Source organism: Ambystoma mexicanum, chromosome 11, assembly GCF_040938575.1.
Source record: "Ambystoma mexicanum isolate Mex_15411 chromosome 11, UKY_AmexF1_1, whole genome shotgun sequence".
Taxonomy (NCBI): Eukaryota; Metazoa; Chordata; class Amphibia; order Caudata; family Ambystomatidae; genus Ambystoma; species Ambystoma mexicanum.
In genome coordinates, this window is record NC_090934.1 from 480,306,273 (window position 1) to 480,319,054 (window position 12,782).

Here is a 12,782-nt window from a genome sequence, read left to right on the forward strand (position 1 = left end):
CAGCATGGGGTCTGATATGGATTCACGTGCTCATGAATACAAGAATATATAGCAGTACACAAAGGCAAAACCCTGGAGGTGGCAAGTCTCAACATTAAGCATCTCTTAGCTTACCAGGCTCACCTTCAAGCGAACAAGTTGCGCAGCACCGCTTGGCCGACTCCAGACACCTCCCTGGAATCCCAGTCGATGCAGTAGAATTTCATGAAGGTGTGAGTCGACCTCCACATAGCAGCCATGCAGATGTCCAGCGGGGGAACGCCAGACAGGAACGCCACAGTAGCAGCAATCGTTCTGGTCGAATGGGCTCTCGGACGGACGGGCAACGTTCGGTTTGCCAACTGGTGACAGTGCATGATGCAGCCGGAGCGCCACCTGGAAATGGAAGCCTTGGAAAAGGGCCTTCCCTTGGTCAACAGTTCCAAAGTTCACAAACAGCTGTGATGTCTTCCGAAACATTTGTGCGGTCCACGTAGAACTTCAGAGCTCTAGCCACATCCAGAGAGTGCAAAGTCCTCTCAGGTGGCGACGGGAAGAAAATGGGTAACACCAAGGGCTCGTTGAGATGGAAGTCTGACGGCACCTTCGGCATGAAGGAGGGGTGCGTCCTCAGCACTACCCTCGTCGAGTGGAATGTCAGATACGGAGGCTTACAGGAGAAGGCCTGAATCTCTCCCACTCGTGCGGAGGTGATGGCCACAAGAAACGCTGTCTTCCACGATAGCAATTTCAGCAGCACCGAATGCAAAGGCTCGAATGGAGGCCCCATGAGCCTGGTCAGCACCACACTGAACTCCCACCCCGGGGCCGAGGCCTTCACCGGCAGGAACGAGCGGAACAGTCCTTTCATGAACTCCCTCACCAGGCGGTGAGACCACAGCGACGACCGCCCCCCCAAGTTCTGGTGTAGTGGGAGATAGCCGCCAGATGAATTTTGATGGAGGCATGCACCAGTCCCGCCTTGGCTAGCGACAGCAAGTACGGCAGCACTTGAGGGGCCATAATCCGTAGAGGGTTGATCTTCTGTGCACAGCAGCAGACAGAGAACCTCTTCCATTTATGTCCATAGCACTTAAGAGTCGAGGAAGCCCTGGCCTTGGCAAGCAACTCCTTGCAGTCCGCCGGGATATCGTAGCCTCCGAACTCTTTAGCTGCAGGAGCCAGGCCTGTAGGTTCAGCGATCCTGGATTGTGATGAAGGATCGCGCCTCCTTCCCTGGTGAGAAGATCTGCGTCCGTCGGCAGCTTCACTGGAGGGGACGCTGAAATGTCCAGATGGTCCAGCAACCATATCTGCCTCGGCCACGCCGATGCAACGAGGATCATCCTGCACCAGGACCGTCTGAGTTGACCAATGAGTCACAGAAGCAACAACAAGAATGCATAGAGGAACAGGCCATCCCAGGGGAAGGAGAATGCATCCCCCCATCGCCCCAAGCTCCCCGGCTGGGGAAACCTGCTGGCCAACCTACGGCACTTGGTGTTCGTCACCGTCGCAAACAAATCGATCTGGCTGTTGCCCCATCTTCGGAATAGGAGATCTACTTGATCTTGTTGAAGCTCCCACTGAGTGAGTCTGCGACAGTGTTCTTCACTCCTGCCACGTGAAAGGGAACCAGGAACATCGCCTGGGCGACGGGCCAGTGCCACAGATCCGTGGAGAGAGCCGGGAATCTGGTGCCCCCTGCTTCCGGATGTAGAACATTGTGGTGGTTTTGTCGGTGAAGACCCGTACCACCTTGCCCTTGAGGGACGGAAGGAAGGACCTGAGGGCCCAGAACATGGCCCGGAGCTCCAGGACGTTGATGTGCAGCGACCTCTCCTCTGGGAGCCAGAGGCCTCTTGCGTGGAGATCTCTGGTGTGCGTGCCCCTTCCCTCCAGGTTGGCGTCCATCGTCACCAGTTCCTGATGCGCTGGGGTCTGGAAGGCCATGCCTGCCGGAAGGTGCACACGGGTGCCCCCCCACCGGATCGTTTGTCGGAAAGCCTTGTTGAGGGAGATGTGGTTTTCAAAGCTTCCTGCCACTTGTATACAATGGGCGCCGAGGAACTCCTGCAGTGGCCGCATCCGCAACCTGCACCGACGCACGAGGTAGATGCATGACAACATCATGCCAAGCAGGGACTTGATGGACCTCACCCTGGCAACTTCCATGGTCAACAGCCGTTGTACCTTGCCCAGGATGGCTTTTATCCTCTCCTCCGATGGTGAAGCCAGCCGTGCCACCATGTTGAGCCTGGCTCCCAGGTACAGGGTGTCCCGTGATGGCACCAAGCAGGACTTCGCATAGTTTATCGAGAACCCCAGTTCCGTAAGCAGGCAGGCGGTCCTCACTGTGTATTCAATGACGAGTTCCCTTGACTTTGCTAGTATGAGCCAATCGTCCAGATAGGGGTAGACGTGGATCCCCTGGAGGCTCAGCCGGGCGCCACCGGTGCCAGGCACTTTGTGAAGACCGTTGGTGCCGACTTCAAACCAAAGGGCAGTGCCTTGAATTGATAGTGCCGTCCCTGGACCATGAAGCGCAGAAACATTTGATGTCCTTTGTGTATGGGGATGTGGAAGTACACATCCTCCAGGTCCAGCGGCGACAGGAAGCCCCCCCACCCTTTCCAGCTGTCCCAGCACATGCTGAAGGGTGACCGTCTGGAATTTTTGAGATTTTATATATTTCTTGAGGCGGCGGAGGACTAAGATTGGTCACCAGCCACCTGTCTTCTTTCGGATGAGGAAGTACTGCGAGTATACTCCGGAGCCCAGGAGTTTCTTCGGGACGAGCTCTATCGCACCCTTTTCCAGCATGAAGTTCACCAGCAGGCCTCTCACCAGGGTGCTCGGGTGGGGGCCTGACATCACGGCTGGTTCAATCCTGCTTTGCCGAGGCCTTGCCACATTGGGCCCCTTGGCGACGACGATGTCCACTGGCCTTTCTGCAGCCTCTGTGGGCTTCTTGCGTCGAAGAGCGGGACGCTTGATTGTATGATGAAGAGCTGCCGCCAAATCCTTGAGACTTGCCTCCAGAGGTCCGAAAGGACGGCCTTCGCTGATGAAGCGTGCCCAAGGCACGGGCCGTCTCGGTGTTTGCCTTGATGGCCTGCAGTGACTCGTCCACTGCCTTACCGAACAGGTTGTTTCCGTCGAAGGGCATGTCCAGTACCCTGGTCTGTACGTCCTGACTTAAGTCAGTGGCCCTGAGCCAAACGCGCCGGCAAAGGCCAACGCTGTTGCCCATCTGGCAGAACCCGGTGTCAACAATGTCCGTGGCTACCGTGATGGCGTGGTCCGAAGCCACCTCGCCCTCTTGTAGGATTTCAAGGGCTTGCGCCCTCTTCCAGGAGGGGGGCGATTTTAAACCACAGCTCCCTATAGTAGCGGGCCACGATAGCAAGAACGTTGGCCGACTCGATGGTCGTCGCTGCCGACGAGATGACCCTGACGTCCCATGGTGTCTAGCTACTGCCCCTCGCCGTCCGGCGGGGAAGTGGAAGTCGATGTCGTTGCCCCTGCCGATTTCTTCTTAGCCGCCATAGAGACCACCGAGTCCGGGGATGGCTGCGCCCTGAGACACATGGTAGAGGAGTCTGGGACCCGGTACTTCTTCTCGTACCAGTCTCTCTTCGCAAGGGCCGTGGATGGGTTCTTCAGAAGGAATAGTTCTTCGTCCCAAATGTCATCCAACAGCGGGGACTGAGAGTACGGTCTTCCTCTTGGCCTCTCGCAGTTCATAGAGGAATCCCTCCTTCTGCTCTTCGGGGCATAGCTGGAAAAGCTCCAAGGCCCTGGCGATCATGGCATGAAACAAGTCAATTTCGTTGCGAGGGGGAAGCCCAGGGAGGGGCTGAGGGGAGATCTGTTCCGTCGTGGCTGTCGTCCGTCCCCGTTGTCGCTGTCTCAGTCTCCGTCTCATCCCTCGGCGGAGGGGATGGAGGTGAAGGAGGTGAAGGATGGAGGGGTGGGGGAGCATGGAATCGCCTACGCTTGGCTGGAGGACTCGCCGACGGTCCAGGTGCCGATGGATCGTCCACTGGAGGTTAGGGCAATTTTGTACTTCTCTATGCACAGGGTGTGCAGCTCCAGCAAGATGTCACCAGACCTGTCCAACTGCAGTGGCATCGGTTGCAACGGGAGCGTCGGCAGAGGCGTGGTGCCCTCCGGTTCCTCGTCAATCTGCCGTTCTTCACCAGCTCCACCCTCGCTCTCCACGTCCGCCTCATCGGGATCCTTCCCATAGGCCCTGACGTCGAACCTCTTGGCAGGACTGACTTGATGATAGACCGCTCGTCCTCGGAGGAGGTATATGAGTGCGCTAGGACTACTGCCGCGCCCCTCCCCCCCCTCTGCCTCGGCCCGGGGCTTCACGGGGGTCTTTTCAATCGGTTGGAAAGACGATTCCCTCCGGGATGGCAGGGAAACTCTAGGCCTGGAGGCTATCTCCACTGGGGTCGCCTCTGCAGGCTTCGCCAGGGATGCCACGACTCCCTCAATCGAGGCCTTAGCCTGGTGAATCTGGGCCTTCACGACCTTAGGCGCGTCTGAGGCCTTCACCGTGGGAGGAGGGTCACCGCCTCGCTCTCCCTTGGTTTTCTCCGTCGGGACCGGCCGGGGCTTCTCCCGAAGCGTACCCGTGTTCTAAGACTTCCTTTTCAAGCGTTGGCTCGTGGTTTACAGCGTTGGTGACGTTGCGCCCAGCCTGGCAGCAGAGGAGCCCGAACCAATGGCGCTCCCGGTGCCCGAGGACATGTGGTGCTTTGCCTTCTGTTGGGCCTCGTCACTGGAGCGCCCTCAAAGGTCTTAGAAGACCACTTAGACTACTTCTCACCTGCTGCCAGGCTCTTTGCCTCCAGCCAGTCAGCAAGTCGTTTACGACTGTCTTTCATGGTCCGGGCGGACATGTTCTTGCAGAACAGTCCTCCTCCGCGTGCAACTTGTTGGAGTACAGGGAGTAGAGACACCGGGAGTGCTCATCTTCCTTGAAGACGTTCTGTAGTCCACATCCTGGGCAGATCCTAAACAGCTTGGATCCAACGGGCGTCGAGTCTTTGTCTTGAGGCATGTCCATGCGGGGTAGGCCTCAAAGATCTTCCGGAATCCTCCAAGAAGTAAAGAAATTAGATGAAAATTCACCCTGGAGGGGCGTAGAAATTTCCGAAACGGGTCCCCGTTAATCGGAAGATGACTCGGTGGAGCTTGAGGCTTGATTTGACCGAAAAAAAGGAGTAAACTCTTTGAAAATAATGCAACATGCAGTAAAAGCTCGAGAGCTAAGCAAGAGGACTCCCAACACTTGAACGTGCGTTAAAAATCTGAAGATAGCTGCCAGAGGAGGAACTTGGGTTGGCTGTAGGCAGTATGACCCAGATACCAGTGATTGGTTATTAGTAGAAAGACAGTTCAGAAACTAAACTGATTTCTTTCTTTACTGAGGATTCCCAGCCTGACGACTGGGAATATTCATGAGCATGTGAGGATAGTCCGGTAGTGCCCCCGCGCCCCTCAGCCTTGCAGGGCTTCGGCCTGCCAGAACCGGAATCCGAGGAACCCTTGCCCATGGAAACCCCTAGTAAGGAGTTGCCACACTGAGGAGTCGTGGTTAACAGAGGGCCTACCTTGTCTTGACAAGAGGTCCTGGAGACAAATTCCTTAAGGTGTGCCGCAGGAGAAGTGTGGAATATCTCCCTCCAACGCAACAACCAATTCTTCAATGACCTGAGACCAAGCAAGCCAAACCCACATCGCAGCGGTGGTCAGGCTCCAGGCACCCAAGACATAGTGCATAAGGGTCCAAGGCTGGGAACAAGCAGTCGGCATGAAACACATCTTGTGAATCCTCCTGCAGCCAACATGCGCCGGGTTAGGCGAGGCACCGAAAGGAGGTTAAAGAAGATAGAAAAACAGAGAAGGGAAGCAAGCGGAAAAAAGTTAAAGTCTCTGCACTGGCTGCCAGGTCCAACACAGTCTGTGCGGAAAAAGGGACTTAGGTGAGGCGCCGAAGGGTGGGTTTTCGGCGGGGCGTTCCCACACCAGAGACCACGACCCTGAATGCTGTACTAAATATAAAGGGAAAGCTCAATTTTCCACTGGCTAAGGTTACGGTACCGTCCCCATGTTGGGGGATGCCGACAAAGATGCAGGAAAGGGGACAGGACGTATGAGTAAGGTTTATTAGTAATAGTGTGGGAACTGGTGCACTCTTCTGGGTCAACAGAAGGCTTCTCGAGTAAAGGTGTTGCCCAAGCAAGATTCATTTACAATTATAAGGTTCAAGGTGTCCACGCATTCTTTGATAATGCTGGGAGGGCAGGGGCTTGTCTGGGTACCTGGTGGGTTTGAGGCTCAGTTTGATGTCTCTACTTTATTGAACGGAAATAGGTTTAAACTACATCCATTCCAAGCTGGGCAAGGTGTTAAGGGCTATAGGCAGATCGGTTATCTGGGTATTCAAATCCATCACCAGAAGTGAAATTTTGCTTGGTAAAGTGCAGATGGTTTTGGTCCTAATCTTTTTGATTTTCTCTCAAAACTAATTACCATTGTGACACCACAAAGGGTGAAGGCGAGATAGTGGGATTGATCAGTCCCCCTGATATTTTGAACCTTATAAGAAGTAATTGATGTGAAGTAAGAGCCCTCGCTGAAGATTGTGACCCAGATCTGCAGCAACAGAAACTCTGTATAAAAAAAAATGTATTTATCTTTGAGCTAAAAGTCAAGAAGCTTCACCTGGAACTTGTTTATTAATGTTGAAGATCGAAGGCTCCAAGGAACTGGAAAGCTCTTCTCCCTACCTATCCCAACGGCTCATTTTAGGTGAAACAGCTGTATGAACAAAGCCTACTACAAATGAGGCACAGATAACTAGACCCCTGCCATGGGAGGTGGCAGAACCCCTGGAAGTGCCCTCTACAAAGCTTCCTGGTCGGGAAGGGTAGAAGAAAGGAACCACCTTGGTCCTCGAGATCTTGGAATGGGTCTCTCAGCAACCAACAAGCCAAGGAACAGCCCTGGTCCCACAACAAACTGCTTGTGAGCTACACCAACCTGGACATGAAATGCCTGTCTCTTAAACTTTTCGTGTCACATGCCATTTCAGCTTGGACTGCACCACATTTTGGACTCACTCAATCAGCTCACCAACCAGACACTGAATCACCACCTTAGGAATCTTTTAGAAGCCTGGCTTAACATGTTGAGCCCCAAAGACGAGAACATAAGATATTTGACGAGACCCTGTCCCCTGGTCTGCCTTAAATGAGCCCAGTGACTTTCATGCCCCAATTCTCTATTTTTTAAGGCATCTTTATGAATTTGAGATTTTGCAGCCGAAATCTTAGCCTTAGCACACCTCTCTCTAGAAACCTCATTTTAAAGTGTTTCCTCTGTGTTATTCCTTGCAGGGTTGGGCCAATTTTACTTTTATGAATGGATCAGTGCTGGTTTAGTGGTAGTGCGAGGCACAATAGGTGATTTGCTTCAGCCACTACTCATCCCTGTACTCCTTCAAAGTAGTAATGTCACAGCAGATCAAACAAAAGAGTACATATATACTCTTACGCCCATAGAACAAAATGTGAATTGGGACCAGTCACAGTGAAACATTAATTGCCACCTACAGATGTAGGAAAAAGGAAGAAAGGGCCTACAATTATAATGTGAAAACAGCTATAATGGAGATTAATGGAAATATCCAAGCTGTTGCTATTTGATAAATAAGACCTATGTTAAGAGGATACTAGTGTGCCAATGGGAATCCAGAGTGTATGGCATGATCTGCGATTGTTCCGTTTTGTAAAATAAAGTGGGTGAAGAATGGGTAAAGGCACTCAAAGATGGTTGTTGAGCAATGGATGCTCAGCAGCCATAGCACTGTAAATATTTCTGGTGAGGCAGGTAACACAAGGGGCACTTCAGTGAGACCATGCATGCAGGTAGCTGCAAGGTTGAGGAAAGGCATACTAGAAAGTGTACTCACCCTTACTGAGGTAAGGGGCGTGCGATATGTGCAGTGGGAGGCAGTTGAAGTGACAGGCGCCATCTTCTTATAGGTATAAGAACACCAGAAATGAGTGCACGGAAGGTGTGAATTCTGACTGACAGGGAGACATAGTTCCAGTCTGGGGGCCAACACCTTTTATTAGTTTTCATCTTAATGGGACAAGTTGAAAATAGTCCAATATTTTGCAAAGGCAAATGCTGCAGCAGTGAGTAGAAATTCCTCCAAACAGAAAGCTAATTAGCAAGTTGCAGTGTGAGTGGGTGGAGTCATAGCCACATGCTTACAATTTCAGGACATTAAACTTCCTGCTGCCACATCTGAATGTCACAGCTGTTGTGAATGAGTACTGTACCACCAAAAATCTTAACTCAGTTATCTTCGGTCTGAAGCAATGGAGTTCAGGGTTGCCTTAAACTGTTTTCCGACAGGATTTGTCATGGCGAGCACCTCATTTCAAGGAGCAGTGAAGAACTTAACAGAGAAAATGAACTCTAACAAGATCTTCTCATAAAGCAGGTCCTGTGCATATAACAATATGGTGTATTGGTCCAGCCGATGGGGAGAGTGAGCTTGTTACTGAGGAAGACTGAATGAACATACACATTACATATGATCAGATAAGTCATTTATAAAGCGCCTGTACACGTGTTTCTAGGTGTGACAAGACATGGGAGGGTATAGAGGGAGGGCAAGACAAACAATCATACTAGGCCTTGTGTCATTCAGATTGTGCAAGTGCGGAAACGCAAAGTGCAGGGGACAGGGGAAGTGAAGGGGGTAGGAGAAAGTGCAATCAGGGCATCATTGCTCTGAGTAAGTGCAAGGAGGCAGGGGACTGTGGAGGTTACAGATACATCCCCTAGTGCACGAGAGCCCAAGTGGCAGTGCGGGGAAGACTGGTCAAGAGGAGCCAGGTGCCCAGTGAGACTTCGAGGGTAACCAAGCAACCAGCCAGCGCAGCAGACAGGTCAGTCAGCAGGGGATGGAGGGAGAGAAAGCAGAGGAGAAAAGCAACATTTTGATCTGATTCCGGAACTTCAGGTGGTCTGGCTCAAGTTTGAGCGGGGCAGGGAGGCCGTTCCAGAGGGAGGCACCTGCAGAGGTAAGTGATCTGCCCCCTACTCTCTGCCTGGAGAAGCGTTTGACCCTCAGAGTTGAAAACAGCATCGTGAAGGGCTTAAGAAGGTATTCAGGAAGAGTGTGTTCAATATAGTGTGGGTCCCGGGCCCCAGAAAGCCTTGTGGACTATGCAAAAGGTCTTGAAATTGATCCTTGCAGCCACCAGGAGCCAGGGGAGAGATTTGAAGGCTGGAGAGATACGGTCCCTGGGCATGAGGCCAAAGGTTTGTCTTGCAGTCCTATTCTGGATTAGTTGCAGAGGGCAGAGAGTAGAAGAAGGCAGACTGAGAAAGAGGCTGTTAGTGGTCCAATCTAGAGAGAATCAGGTCTCTGGAGACAATAAGCTTCTGGGGCAAAGGGAGAAAAGGAAGAGTACCTCTGAGCAGCTGGTAGTGAGCCTTCTTGGAAAGGTCAGTGATGCGAGGAGAGAAGGAGATGGTGGAGTCGAATCTGACACCAAGTTTTTTTTGCCTCAAAGGAAGACAAAGGAATATTGAATAGTCGTCAGAGCCAACAAGATTTGCTCTCATTCACCAGTTTGATTGCGACAAATGCACAACGTGGTATTCAGAGATGGTTCCCACTATTTCAAGATCACTAGTTTGAAACCTTGCAATATCCCAAGTATTTCAGCTCAGGTACCTGCAATAACAAAAAATGAATAAAATAAAAACTGAGGGGAATGGAGCATACAGCTACATGCACCATACATCTCTCCTCCCCTTAGTTTCTTCTATGCACTTCATCGGAATTGTCCCTGGACCTAGTGTGATCGCAACCTCATCTGACCCACTTGTCTGTAAGAATGTCATTGTATTTTCCCTTGTTCCCTTCCCTTGCATTGAAACGCTTTGAAACACATTGTGTATAGGCGTTATATAAACTATCATATCAAGGAACTAAAGGTTTTAATTCCTTTTAAAACAAGGTCCTCAGCTGCACATGTTCAGCAACTAAGCACAATTAACTTAAACACTTGCATTCGGGATCCAGATAATAGCAGGTATAGGAAAAACAACCGCTTTACCATATTCTTTTTTAATTCCCGTCTAGTGGAGCTCCAGCTTCCTAAAACATGCCTGTAAAGACTGGAGGGGGGGTGTCTGTACTCCTGCTCTCTATATGGCAGAGGAGAGGCACAGAGGACCCCAGCCAAGATTCTCTATTATTGGTAACGTAGTCGAGCAATCAATGCCTTGCTTCTCAGGAGGTGATGCAGGCTGGTTCTTAAGTACAGTAGTCCCCAAGCCCCCACAAGGGAATGTCCACACACTATTAGTTTAAACACAGTCTTTATATGAGTTCAAGGTTATGTACACAATCACAATAACTCACTTTGTGCTCACAAAATCTACAATGGCAAATATATACAGTTCTAAGTGGTAGACCAATTATTATTAGATTTCATTAAAGTGCATTAACTGTACTCTGGTTAAATGTCACAAATCACTTAATAAAGGTAACCAACAATAGACATAGGAGGAAAGCAGTTGGTTAGAACAATTGGCAGAATACTGGCCTCTACCGCTAAACACAGTTCTGTGTGGAGATCCCACCCACCTGGGAAACCTGTAAAGTAAAGATATATCACAAGCCCAGTCCATATATTGTTCTATAAGTCTTATTTCCTTTTATATTGTTTCTACCTCCCCAATGTACCTGCAATAGCAGAGTTCGACGTCGGGTCCTCGACGGATCCTTCTTGAGCGGCTTCCTTTAAAGCAGGAGCCACGGATCGTCGAGATTCCTCGAAGAAAGTGAACTTGGCGTCGAGGCGGCAGCTTCGGTCCCAGCGGTGCTGGTCGACGACGGAGCAAAGACGTCCTGCAAGAAAGAGGCGTGCAGGGCACCTCAATGTCGATAGTTCAGGACTGCAAAGAGATTGTGAAGAACTGTGGCCCAGCAAGGGCGTTGAGTTGTCCCCTCTGGCCTTTGGGTGCGGGAAACCCACCGGCGGATGCTCCACGGCGTGTCGACGGCCTGGCCTTTTCCGGCGAGATAAGGAGGGCGGCGGTGCAGACAAGTGCATCTGTGAATCGAAAGTCTTAGGCAAAGGAGCGTGCGGCTCTGGTCATCGATGGCACAGCATCAAGCGGTCCCCGCTTCTGGGCAACACGGCTTTGACGGGCCTCCAGCGGTTATGCCAACCCTGGTCGACGGAATGTCCGGAGCTTATCTTCGTTCTCGTCTCCAGTCGGCAGCCTGTCTAGAGTCTGACTTCCAGGGCGCTTCAGCAAAGGTTAGCGGTGCTCGATGGTCCCTCGGAAAGAGGGCGCCTAACCAGGTCCTCTCTTGGATCAGTCTCAACGGGTTTCGGCAAAGACAGCCGTCAACCACCTTCTTCGGGCTCGGCTTCGAGATTAAGCGTCCGTTTCAACTTCAGCTTCTGAACGATTTCTAGCAGTGAGAGGCCCCCAGATATACTAGTTGACCCCTCATTCATTCTGCTGGGTCACACTCAGGCAACCAATCACCCAGAAGGACACTCAGCAGTCAGTCAGCCAATCAGGCATACAGTGCATACAGGCCATACGCCTCCCTCTCAGACACAATTAATGTGTATTGGGACAAGTACCCAGCCATTCAACACTACACACTACATTCATACCAGTTTCGGGCAGGGCTCTCTCAGTCATTGTGTTTCATACCAGAAACCAGACAGCCACAACAAGAAGTGCATATTGGTCACCCACTCCATTCACCCAGGTCCCACCCACAGGGTGTACCCACAACATACAGTCACTGGGAAGGCTCCAGCCAGTCTGACCCGGACTTCACAACACCACCATATATGGAACTTCCGCCCAACAGCCAGTTAGGGGGAAGGGACAGAGTCAGGGCTTCCCAGGACTTTCATAAAACAAAGTAACAGGCAATAGAAAGCAAGAGGCCACAGGGGCCATCTGGATTCCTATCAGGAATCAACTGATTCCAATGGCATGGCAATAGCACCTGTCAAATTTAGCATGGAGCTGCCACCAGCCCATACCCTGCTCTGTTGGCCACACATAGGTGCCCAAAAACATACATTAGGGGCACAGGGTGGCACCCCGACCCGTGGGTGCCATAAGTGTATCTCATGGGTCTGTACACCAAACCAAAAACAGGAAGAGCTGCACTGCCAGGAGTCCCACATGGACTCCTGGGAAGAAAACATTAAAGAATACAAATGAAAAAGGACTACAGGACAAGGACAGGGAGGCCCCGTCCCTCGAATGCATTTCCAGCATCACAGTGTCCCATGCAAACATCAAGCTTTTCTTTGCCGTTTCAACCCACCCTGCGGGATTCCAAGAGCAGCAACTATCATGAGGGGGGGTTGGGGTTAGCAGTCCAATTGCAAGACCAGAGATCTGATTGGGTCAGTACCTCCAAGTTCAACCAGCCAATCTAAAACAATTCTGATTGCCATTATAAGGGCCCATCTTGCTTCCTGCTTCTCTTGCTGGTTTTGTTTGGCTATGGAGTTAGAAGTAAACAGGACAGAATCACAGACTTGTGGTTTTGGAGGTACTTTAGAGTGCTTCTGGTGAGTTTAGAAGCGCTAGAAGGAGTTTGGTATTTGGTGTGTCTTGATTCCGGTTGTATTGACATACTCTTTCATCACTTTCAACAAAATATATTTTCCAGTGTTTGTAGAGAAAGCTGCGTCAACCAGAGCCTACCTGTG

At 51.3% G+C, this 12,782-nt stretch overlaps 1 protein-coding gene across 1 annotated transcript in view; it reads right to left on the bottom strand.

Annotated features, from left to right (window-relative positions):
* The window catches only part of HSD17B12 (hydroxysteroid 17-beta dehydrogenase 12), a 1,764,331-nt gene that overhangs the window by 611,820 nt on the left and 1,139,729 nt on the right, over positions 1-12,782 (bottom strand). The gene's annotated exons all lie outside the window — the stretch shown is intronic.